The sequence below is a fragment of the Chlorocebus sabaeus genome, chromosome 1 (assembly GCF_047675955.1).
Source record: "Chlorocebus sabaeus isolate Y175 chromosome 1, mChlSab1.0.hap1, whole genome shotgun sequence".
Taxonomy (NCBI): domain Eukaryota; kingdom Metazoa; phylum Chordata; class Mammalia; order Primates; family Cercopithecidae; genus Chlorocebus; species Chlorocebus sabaeus.
In genome coordinates this window covers 55,313,220-55,325,419 of record NC_132904.1, presented here as the reverse complement: position 1 = coordinate 55,325,419, position 12,200 = coordinate 55,313,220, and the positions used below count along the sequence as shown (strand labels likewise).

At 41.1% G+C, this 12,200-nt stretch overlaps 2 pseudogenes; one reads left to right on the top strand and one right to left on the bottom strand.

Annotated features, from left to right (window-relative positions):
- Positions 1-1,578: 1,578 nt before the first annotated feature.
- On the top strand, positions 1,579-2,612 carry LOC140713401 (histone-lysine N-methyltransferase SETMAR-like; annotated as a pseudogene).
- A 4,270-nt stretch (positions 2,613-6,882) lies between these two features.
- On the bottom strand, positions 6,883-7,789 carry LOC103240482 (myosin light polypeptide 6-like; annotated as a pseudogene).
- Positions 7,790-12,200: the final 4,411 nt, after the last annotated feature.

The window sequence follows — 12,200 nt, the reverse complement described above, 5'->3', positions numbered from 1 at the left end:
CCAGGATGGTCTTGATCTCCTGACCTCGTGATCCACCCACCTCAGCCTCCCAAAGTGCCGGGATTACAGGGTGTGAGCCACTGCGCCTGGCCGATTTTTAAATTTATTTTAATTTTATTTATTTATTTATTTATTTGAGATGAAATTTCACTCTGTTGCCTAGGCTGGAGTGCAGTGGTGCGATCTCAGCTCACTGCAATCTTTGCCCCCCAGGTTCAAGTGATTCTCTTGCCTCAGCCTCCCCAGCAGCTTGGACTATAGGTGCACACCACCATGCCCGGCTAATTTTTGTATATTTAGTAGACACAGGGTTTCACCATGTTGGCAAGGCTGGTCTTGAACGCCTGACCTCGTGATCCACCAACCTCTGCCTCCCAAAGTGCTGCGATTACAGGTTTGAGCCACCATGCCTGGCCTAGAAATGATTTTTATATGTCATGTTCTCTTTTTTTTTTAACCTAATAATAGCTGTGTGTACTGATATATGTTGATTTTGCATGTTGACTTTTGTATATTGTTTTATTTCCTGCCAAGTTTACTGAATTTGTATATCTGTTCTGATAATTTTTTAGTGGTGTCTCTAGGTTTTACTAAATAGAAGATCCTATCATCTGCAAACAAAGATAATTTGATTTCTTCCTTTCCAATTTGGATGCCCTTTCTTTCTTTCTCTTGTCTGATTGCTCTAGCTAGGACTTCCAGTGCTGTGTTGAGTAACAGTGATGAAAGTGGGCATCCTTGTTGTGCTCCAGATCTTAGAAGAAAGACTTTCAGTTTTTCACCATTGAGTATGATACTAGCTGTGGGTCTGTCATGTAGGACTATGTTGAAGTATGTTCTTTTTTTTTTTTTTTTTTTTTTAAGACAGAATTTCACTCTTGTGGCCCAGGCTGGAGTGTAATTGTGCAATCTCAGCTCACTGCAACCTCTGCCTCCTGGGTTCAAGTGATTCTCCTGCCTCAGCCTCCTGAGTAGCTGGGATCACAGGTGTACACCACCATGCTTGGCTAATTTTTTTGTATTTTTAGTAAGATTTCTAAAATCTCTACTGGTTTCACCATGTTGGTCAGGCCAGTCTCGAATTCCTGACCTCAAGGGATCCACCTACCTTGGCCTCCCAAAGTGCTGGGATTTCAGGCGTGAGCCACGGTGCCCAGCCTAAGTATGTTCCTTCTATACCCAGGTTTTTTAGGGCTGTTATCATGAAAGGATGTTGAATTTTATCAAATGCATTTTCAGTGTGAATTGAAATGATAGTATAGTTTTGTCCCTCATTCTGTAGATATGATGTATCACATTGATTGATTTGCATATGACAAACCATCCTTGCATCCCTGGGATAAATCTCACTTGGTCATGATGAATGATCTTTTTAATGTGTTGTTGAATTCAGTTTGCTATTAAGGTGAGTGCAAAAGTATTGCAGTTTTTGCATTGTTGGAATTTGCCATTTGATACTGGAATACATTCTTCAATAAATGTGGTTATGTTATACATCATTTTAATGGACATTTCTCGCTTTATGTTTTCTTGCTAATGACTTATTATTTGCTGTTTATTTTATGTTTATTTTAGACTATGGAAATGATGTTAGACAAAAAGCAAATTCGAGCAATTTTCTTATTTGGGTTCAAAATGGGTCATAAAGCAGCAAGAAAACTCATAATATCAATAAGGCATTTGGCCCAGGAACTGCTAATGAATGTACAGTACAGTCGTGGTTCAAGAAGTTTTGCAAAGGAGACAAGAGCCTTGAAGATGAGGAGTGTAGCGGCCAGCCATCAGAAGTTGACAACGACCAATTGACAGCAGTCATCAAAGCTGATCCTCTTACAACTACACAAGAAGTTGCCAAAGAACTCAACGTCGACCATTCTATGGTCATTTGGCATTTGAAGCAAATTGGAAAGGTGAAAAAAAAAGGGGTCTTGATAAGTGGGTCCTTCATGAGCTGAGCAAAAAATTTTTTAAATGTTGTTTTGAAATGTTGTTTTCTCTTATTCTATGCAATAACAGTGAACCATTTCTTGATCGGATTGTGACATGTGACAAAAAGTGGATTTTATACAACTGGCGATGACCAGCTTAGTGGTTGGACTGAGAAGAAGCTCCGAAGCACTTCCCAAAGCCAAATTTGCACCAAAAAAGGTCACGGCCACTGTTTGGTGGTCTGCTGCTGGTCTGATCCACTATAGCTTTCTGAATCCCGGCAAAACCATTACATCTGAGAAGTATGCTCAGCAAACAGACGAGATGCACCAAAAACTGCAACAACTGCAGGCAGCATTGCTCAACAGAAAGGGCCCAACTCTTCTCCACGACAACACCCGAACACACGTCACACAACCAACACTTCAAAAGTTGAGTGAATTGGGCTATGAAGTTTTGCCTTATCTGCCATACTCACCTGACCTCTCATCAACTGACTACCACTTCTTCAAGCATCTTAACAACTTTTTGTAGGGAAAACACTCCCACAACCAGTAGGATGCAGAAAATGATTTCCAAGAGTTTATTGAATCCTGAAACATGGATTTTTACAATATAGGAATAAACAAACATTTCTCATTGGCAAAAAATGTGTTGATTGTAACGGTTCCTGTTTTGATTAATAAAGATGTGTTTGAGCCTAGTTATAATGATTTAAAATTCACAATCTGAAACCACAGTTACTTTTGCACCAACCTAATAGTATTTGGTTGAAGATTTTTGCATCAATGTTCATCAGGGATATTGGCCTGTTGTTTTCTTTCTTCCTTCCCTCCCTCCCTCCCTCCCTCCTTTCTTTTTCTTTCTTTCTTTCTTTCTTTCTTTCTTTCTTTCTTTCTTTCTTTCTTTCTTTCTTTCTTTCTTTCTTTCTTTCTTTCTTTCTTTCTTTCTTTCTCTTTCTCTCTTTCTTTCTTTTTTTTTATGTGTCTTTGTCTGGTTTTGCTATCAGGGTAATAATGGCCTCATGGAATGAGTTTGAAAGTATTCCCTCCTCCTCAAATTTTTAAAATAGTTTGAGTAGGATTGATATTAGTTATTTAAATCTTGGGTAAAATTCATCAGTGAAGCTATTGAGTCCCAGGCTATTCTTTGCTGGCAGACTTTTTATTTTGGCTTTGAACTTGTTACTTATTATTGGTCTGTTAAAGTTTTGAATTTATTCATGGTTCAACTCAGTAGGTTGCATGTATCTAGAAATTTATCTTTTTTTCTAGGTTTTCCAATTTATTGGCATATACTTACTCATAGTAGTACCTGGGATCCTTTGAATTTCTTGGTATCATGTGTAACATCTCCTTTTTCATCTCTCATTTTATTTTATTTCAGTCTTCTCTCTTTTTTTCTTAGTCTGGCTAAAGGTTTGTCATTTTGTTTATCTTTCCAAAAAATGAACTTTTTGTCTTTATCCTCTGTATTGTTTTATTTGTTTCAATTTCATTTATTTCTGCTCTGGTCTTTATTATTTATTTTCTTCTACTAACTTTGGGTTTGGTTTGCTCCTGCTTTTCTAGTTCTTTAAGAGGCATCATTAGGTCGTTTGCTTGAAGTTTGTATGTTTGTTCATTTGTTTGTTTGAGACAGAGTCTCACTCAGTCACCCAGGCTGGAGCGCAGTGGCCAATTTTGGCTCACTGCAACCTCCGCCTCCCAGGTCCAAGAAATTCACATGCCTCAGCTGCCCAAGTAGCTGGGACTACAGACATGTGCCACCATGCCTGGATAATATTTTTGGTATTTTTAGTAGAGATGGGGTTTTCCCATGTTGCCCAGGCTGGTCTCAAACTCCTGAGCTCAAGCAATCCACCCATCTCAGCCTCCCAAAGTGCTGGAATTACAGGCATGAGCCACTGCACCCAGCCTTTTTATCTTTTTTGATTTAGGCACTTACAGCCATAAACTTCCCTCTTAGTACTGCTTTCACTGTATCCCACAGATTTTGATATGTTGTGTTTCCATTATTGTTTCAATAAATTTTTTAATTTTCTTATTAATTTCTTAGTTGACCCACTGGTTTATTCAGGGGCATATTGTTTAATTTTCATGTGTTTGTATAGTTTCGAAAATTCCTCTTGTTATTGATTTCTAGTTTTATTTCATTGTGGTCAGAGAAGATCCTTGATATTATTTCAATTGTTTTAATGCTTTAAGACTTGTTTTGTGACCTAACAGGAGCTATCCTTGGGAATTATCCATGTGCTGAGGAGAAGAATGTGTATTCTGTAACCATTGTGTGAAATGTTCTAAATATCTATTAGGTCCATTTGATACATAGTGCAGATTAAGTCTGATGTTTCTTTGTTGATTTTCTGTCTGGATGATCTGTCCAATGCTGAAAGTGGGGTGTTGAAATCTTGTGCTATTATTGTAGTGGAGTCTGTCTCTCTCTTTAGCTCTAATAATATTTGCTTTATATATCTGGGTGCTCCAGTATTGGGTGCATGTATATTTAAAATTGTTATATTCTCTTGCTGAATTGACCCCTTTATCATTATATAATGACCTTCTTTGTCTCTTTTTATAGTTTCTGTCTTTTTTCTTTTGAGACAGAGTCTCACTCTGTTGCCCAGGCTGGAGTGCAGTGGTGCAATCTCAGTTCACTTCAACCTCCACCTCCTGGGTTCAAGCAATTTTCCTGCCTCAGCCTCCTGAGTAGCTGGGATTACAGGTGTGTGCCACCATGCCAGGCTAATTTTTGTATTTTTAGTAGAGATGGGGTTTCACTATGTTGGCCACGCTGGTCTTGAACTCCTGACCTCAGGTGATCTGTCTGCCTCAGCCTCCCAAAGTGCTCAGATTACAGGTGTGAGCCACCACACCCAGCCTAGATTTTGTCTTGAAATCTGTTTTGTCTGTTATAAGTATAGCTATTTCTGCTTTTTTTAGTTTCCATCTGCATAAAACATCTTTTTCCATCCCTTTATTTTCAGTTTATGTGTGTCTTTATAGGTGAAGTGTGTTTCTTGTAGGCAACAGATCATTGAGTCTTTTTATCTTTTTAAATCCATTCAGCCATTCTGCATCTTTTGATTGGAGAGCTTAGTCCATTTACATTCAATGCAATTATTGATAAGTAAGGACTTACTCCTGCCATTTTGTTATTTGTCTTCTGGTTGTTTTGTGGTCTTCTCTTCCTTCTTTCCTTCCTTCCTGTCTTCCTTTTAGAGAAGGTGATTTTCTCTGGTGGTATGTTTTAATTTCTTGTTTGTTATTTTTTGTGTATCCATTGTATGCTTTTAGATTTCAGGTTACCATGAGGCTTACAAATATCTTATAACCCATTATTTTAAACTGATGACAATTTAACACTAATTGTGTAAACTAATAAACAAAAAGGAAACTAATAAAAACTAATACAAACTTTAACTTTGTCTCCCCACATATTAACTTTTTGTTGTTTCCATTTATATCTTATTGTGCTGTCTATGTCTTGAAAAATTGTTGTTGTTGTTGTTGTTATTATTATTATTATTATTATTATTATTATTATTTTGAGATGGAATCTCACTCTGTTGCCCAGGCTGAAGTGCAGTGGCATGATCTCAGCTCACTGCAACCTCTGCCTCCTGGGTTCAAGTGATTCTCCTGCTTCAGCCTCCCGAGTAGCTGGGATTATAGGCATGTGCCACTATGCCCAGCTAATTTTTGTATTTTTAGTAGAGATGGGGTTTCACCGTGTTAACCAGGTTTGTCTCCATCTCCTGACCTCGTGATCCACCCGCCTTGGCCTCCTAAAGTGCTGGGATTACAGGTGTGAGTCACCGCACCCAGCCCGTAATTATTATTTTTGATTGGTTCGTCTTTTTGTTTTTCTACTTAAAATATGAGTAGTTTACATACCACAACGACAGTGTTATTATATTCTGTGTTTTTCTGTGTAGTACTTATTGTTACCAGTAAGTTTTGTACCTTCAGATTATTTATTTATTTATTATTATTTTTTATTTTTTTGACAAGGTCTCACTTTATCGCCCACGCTACAGTCCAGTTGCTTGATTATAGCTCACTGTAGCCTCCTAGACTCAAGTGATCCTCCTGCCTCAGCCTCCCAAAGTGCTGGGATTACAGGCATGAGCCACTATACCCAGCCAATTAAAACAATTTTTTTTTTTTTTTTGTAGTGATGGAGTCTCACTGCATTGCCCAGGCTGATCTCAAACTCTTGGATTCAAGCAATTCTCCCACCCTGGCCTGGATGATTTCTTATTGCTCATTAACATCATTTTCTTTCAGATTGAAGAACTCTTTTTAGCATTTCTTGTAGGATAGGTCTTGTGTTGATGAAATCCTTCAGCTTTTGCTTGTCCAGGAAAGTCTTTACCTCTCCTTCATATATGAAGGATATTTTCATCAGATAAAGTAATACTATTCTAGGGTAAAAGTTTTTTTTCCTTCAGCATTTTAAATATTGTCATGCCACTCTCTCCTGACCTGTAAGATTTCCATCGAAAAGTCTGCAGCCAGACCTCTTGGAGCTCCATCGTATGTTGTTTATTTTCTCTTGCTGGTTTTAGAATCCTTTCTTTATCCTTGACCTTTGGGAGTCTGAATATTAAATGCCTTGAGGTAGTCTTCTTTGAGTTAAACCTGCTTGGTATTCTATAACCTTCTTATACTTGAATATTGATATCTTTCTCTAGGTTTGGAAAGTTCTCTATTATTATTCCTTTGAATGAACCCCACCTCTCTCTCCACCCCTCTTTAAAGCCAATAACTCTTAGATTTGCCCTTTTGAGGCTATTTTCTAGCTCTTGTAGGCATGTGTCATTCTTTTTAATTTTTTTTCTTTTGTCTCCCCTGACTGTGTATTTTCTTTTTTCTTTTCTTTTTTTTTTTTTTTTTTTTTTTTTTTTTTTTTTTTTTTTTGGAGACGGAGTCTCGCTCTATCACCCAGGCTGGAGTGCAGTGGCCAGATCTCGGCTCACTGCAAGCTCCGCCTCCCGGGTTTACGCCATTCTCCTGCCTCAGCCTCCCGAGTAGCCGGGACTACAGGCGCCCGCCACCTCGCCCGGCTAGTTTTTTGTATTTTTTAGTAGAGACGGGGTTTCACCGTGTTAGCCAGGATGGTCTCGATCTCCTGACCTCGTGATCCGCCCGTCTCGGCCTCCCAAAGTGCTGGGATTACAGGCTTGAGCCACCGCGCCCGGCCTTTCTTTTTTCTTTTCTTTTTTTCTTTTTGAGGGCCCAGAAAGCAAGTTTATTTGGTGAATGCTGATGGCAAACATCATCCAAGGGAGACAAGATGGGAAAGGTGCTGAGACAAGAGAGCCTAGGGAAACTTCAGGGCAGATACAAAATTCACACAGGGAAAGGCACAGACTCTGGTGAGACTGGGAAGGTCCTCAACCATTCAGCACCATGTGGACGAGCTCTTCATAGTTGATACAACCATTGCTGTCCTCATGCCCTGCCACCAGCGTCTCTACTTCTTCCTCTGTCATCTTCTCACCCAGTGTGACAAGAACATGCCGGATTTCAGCACCCATGACAGTGCCATTTCCTTCCTTGTCAGACACCCAAAGTCCTTCAACATAATCCTCATAGGTGCCCTGGTCCTTGTTCTTGGCCACTGCCTGCAGCATGGGCAGAAAGTGCTCAAGTCCAGCACCTTCACATTCATCTCATCACTCTTGGGGTTCCCCAGGACCTTGAGCACCTCGGTGTTGGTAGGGTTCTGGCCCAGGGCCCTCATCACCTCCCCACACTGGCTGTACAGGATCTTGCCATCACCTGTTCGGTCAAACAGCTGGAAGGTCTCCTTGAACTCTGTGGTCTGGTCTTCGGTGAAGTCACACATCTTGACTGCTCAGCTCTGCAGGACCTTTTTGACTGTGTATTTTCGAACAGCCTATCTTCAAGTTCACTAATTCTTCTGCTTGATCAATTCTGCTATTAAAGTACTCTGATAAGTTTTTCAGTATGCCAAATGCATTTTTTTGACTTTAGGATTTCTGCTCAATTCTTTTTAATTATTTCTATTTGTTTGTTAAATTTATCTAATGGATTCTGAATTCCTTCTCTCTCTCTGGGATTAGGCCCTGATGTCGATTTCCCTGGATGGTCTTGATTCCTGCAGAGGTTTGTCAGTGTCTGGACATTGAAGAGCTAGGTATTTATTGTATCCTTCATAATCTGGGCTTGTTTGTACCTGTCCTTTTTGGGAAGGCTTTCCAGGTATTTGAAGAGACTTGAGTGTTGTGACTTAAGTTTTTGGTCATTAGTGGGCCGTTAGTGGGTAACCCACAATGTAACCCAGTAACACCATAGTTCTTGCAGACTCATAGAGGTACCACCTTGGTTACCTTGAATAAGGCCTGGAAGAAGTCTTTGGATTATCAGGCAGAGACTCTTGTTCTTTGCTCATACATTATATTCCTTCTTTTCTTTTCCTTTTTTCCTCCCCTTCCTCCCTTCCTCCCTTCCTCTCTTTCTCTCTTCTCTCTTTCTTTCTTTTCTCACAGGGTCTCACTCTGTCACCCAGGGTGGAATACAGTGGTGCAATCCGGGCTCACTGCAACCTGCACCTCCTGGGTTCAAGCAATTCTTATGCCTCAGCTTCCCGAGTAGCTGGGATTATAGGCATGCGCCACCATGCCCAGCTAATATTTGTATTTTTAGTAGAGACAGGTTTTTGCTATGTTGCCCAGGCTGGTCTTGAACTCCTAGCCTTAACTGATCCACCTGCCTCAGCCTCTCGAAATGCTGAGATTACAGGCATGAGCCACTGCACCTGACCCCATACTTTCTCCCAAACAAACAGTATCTCTCTCTCTCTCTCTGTGCTGAGCTGCCTAGATGGTGGAGAGGTTAAACAAGCACCCCTGTGGCCACCACCCCTACTCCTGTGCTGGGTCAGACCTGAAGCTGGCACATCTCAGTCTCACTGAAGGCTCACAGCATGTACTACTTGGTTACCACTGCTGCTTATATAGGGTTCTTAAGTTAGCTGGTGACAAATCTTGCCAGGACTGGGTCCTTCCCTTCAAGGCAGCAGGTTCCCTTCTAGCCCAGGTTGTGTCTAGAAATGACATCTAGGAGCTAGGTCCTAGAATGGGGGCCTCACAACTCTGCCCAGCGCCCTTTCCTAATGTGGTTGAGCTGGCATCCAAGTTGCAAGACAAAGTTTTCTTTACTCTTCTCTCTCCTCAAGTGGAAGGAAGGGGTCTCTTTTGGATTTGCAAACTGTGTTGCCTGAACTTGAAGGAGGGGTGGCACAAGTACTCCCTTGACTGCCCCAGTTGGTGTCTTACTAAATTGTATGGCTCCCAAATCCACTGGCTCTGAGACCAACACAGGACTAAGCCTTGCCTAAGATTTGCAGTCCTTGTGGCCTAGACAGCCTTCCAATTTTATTTAGGACCCCAGAGAACATTAGCCTGTGGTGGCAAGGCTTGGCAAAACTCAAGTCCTGACCCCTAGGATGAGTGATTCCCCTCTGGGTAAGGCTGGCCTAATGCTGCCTCTATGGGCACTGGTGGAGTCCTGCCCAGTGTTAGTAGCACTGTGTTCCAATGCAAAATCCCACAATTGCTGCACTCGCCCTCCCTGAAGCACACAGATTGTCTCTCTGTGCCGTGCAGCAGCTGCTGGGGAGTGGGGGAAGGGTCCTGTCAAGACTGTACAATTCAAGACTGTATTTCTTACCCTCTTCAGTGGCTCTTTCAGTGACATGAAGTTAAAACCAGGTACTATGATCGCTCACCTGATTTTTGGTTCTTATGATGGTGCTTTTTTGTGTAGATAATTATTCAGTTTGGTGTTCCTGTGGGGAGGATGATTGATGGAGGCTTCTATTCAGCCATCTTGCTTCCAACCATCCAATTTTCAATTTTTGTTTTGTTTTGTTTTTAGACAGTCTCGCTCTGTCACCCAGGCTGGAGTGCGGTGGCATGATCTTGGCTCACGTCAACCTGTACCTCCCAGATTCAAGCGATTTTTGTACCTCACCTTCTCCAGTAGCTAGCTGGAATTACAGGCATGTACCATCACACTCAGCTAATTTTTGTATTTTTGGTACAGACGGGGTTTCACCATGTTGGCCAGGCTGGTCTGGAACTCCTGACCTCAAGTGATCCACCCGCCTCGGCCTCCCAAAGTGCTGGCATTACAGATGTGAGCCACCTTGCCCAGCCCAATTTTCAATTTTTTGTATTTCTTCAGATGTTCTCCCTGTGATAAATATGTTTGCTTTAGGTTAATTTTCTCATTTGTTTGTTTTAATGGAATCATTATACAGTTTTGCAACTTTTCTCCATTATATGTTTTTGTTTGTTTGTTTTTTGAGACACAGTCTCACTCTGTCACCCAGGCTGGAGTGCAGTGGTACAATCTCAGCTCACTGCAACCTCCGCCTCCAGGGTTCAAGTGATTCTCTCACCTCAGCCTCCTGAGTAGCTGGGATTACAGGCATGCACCACCACACCTGGCTAATTTTTGTAATTTTAGTATGGTCTGGGTTTTACCATGTTGATCAGGCTGGTCTAGAACTCCTGACCTAAAGTGATCCATGTGCCTTGGCCTCCCAAGGTGCTGGGATTACAGGCGTGAGCCACCGCAACTGGCCCTTTTCTCCATGATCTTATAGACATCTTTTCATTTTGTACATATAGTTCCAGCTCATTATTTTGCAAACTATAGTTACTTAGTATTTAATGGAAATTTGGGTGGTTTCCAATATGGAGTATAATAAACAATGCCAATTTTTGGTTTTGTAAACTTTCTCCCAGATCTCCATGTGGCTGATTTTCTCACTCCATTCAGGTTCCTGCGCAAATGCCACTTCCTCAGAAAAGCATTCTTTGATTTCACTATTTAAACTAGCACTTCCCTCCAACCCTCTACCACTTCTTTATCCCTTACTTTACTTTCTGATATCAATCTTTGTAATCTTTCCTCTCGATTTTAGAGTTTAAAATACATTTGAGTTTTATGATGAAACAAAAAAATAAGATACAAGTCTGACTCCCTCTGGATCCCATTGTCCACATTCACACCATCAAGTTGTGTGCTGGGCTACCTGGAAGGATGACTCTAGACATCACACTGCTCCACTAGCCTGGCCTACCAGCTGGGTCCAGTGTGACCCTGCCTTCATCAAATCTCCCTGCTTCGCCCTTCACCTTACCCCCTTCTTACTGGGGTAGGAAGAAATAGGCTTTAAGTCAGCAGTAATAAAGTCTCAGAAGGCTGGGCATGGTGGCTCATACCTGCAATCCTCACACTTTGAGAGGCTGAGGTGGGAGCATCCCTTGGAGTGTGAGAGACTGGTCTGGGCAACATAGTGAGACCACGTCTCTACAAAAAAAAATTTTTTTTTTTTAATTAGCCAGGTATAGTGGCATGTGCCTGTAGTCCCAGCTACTCAGGAGGCTGAGGTGGGAGGATTGCTTGGTTCCAGGAGATTGAGGCTGCAGTAAGCCATGATCGTGCCACTGCACTCCAGCCTGGGTGATGGAGACCCTATCTCAAAAAAAAAAAAAAAAAAAAAACTAAAATAAAAATATTGATAAGTCATTGGATGGATAAATTTAAAAATTTTTTAAATTTTGAAATTAAAAATAAAGTTTCAGAAATACAGTCTCAGTAATACTAGTTCTATGATTGTATGATGAAGGCATTTTTTAACCTGTGTTTCATTTTCATCTGTAAAATGTGAATAAAAATAACTCTCTTACAGAGTTCCTGTAAAGATTAAATAAGTATGTAAAGCATCTGGTTCAGTGCCTATCATATAGTTGGCACCAAAATGTTCTTCCCTCTCCCAGGTCCTGCAGAGGTACTCTTTGTAGCACTTAGGGCATTTCTCATATTCTGACCTGTATTAAGCAAATGTGCAGTTGGTAGGATAGATGCTTGAACATAGTAGACACTCAATAGAGGACTGCCAAGCAGAGTTGACTTCTGTAGTTAGAAACTAGTTCATCCTCATCAGTACTTTTTTTTCTTGTATACACTCCCAATCGGCTTATCGGCTTATCATGTCACACACAACTGGTTACTCTCTACCCAACTAGATACTGGATGAGGTCACCTCTCAATCCTGTCTGAGCTGAACAAGGCCTTTTATAGAACTTTAAAGTTGACTCACCACTGAGTCATCAAAACACAGCAATACCTAAACACACTCCTGTTGCTAACAAAAGACCAGCATGGGATGTCTGTCTTACCTCCTTTCCCTCCCCTAATGAGACAGGGCCCCTTGACTCACTGGAGAAG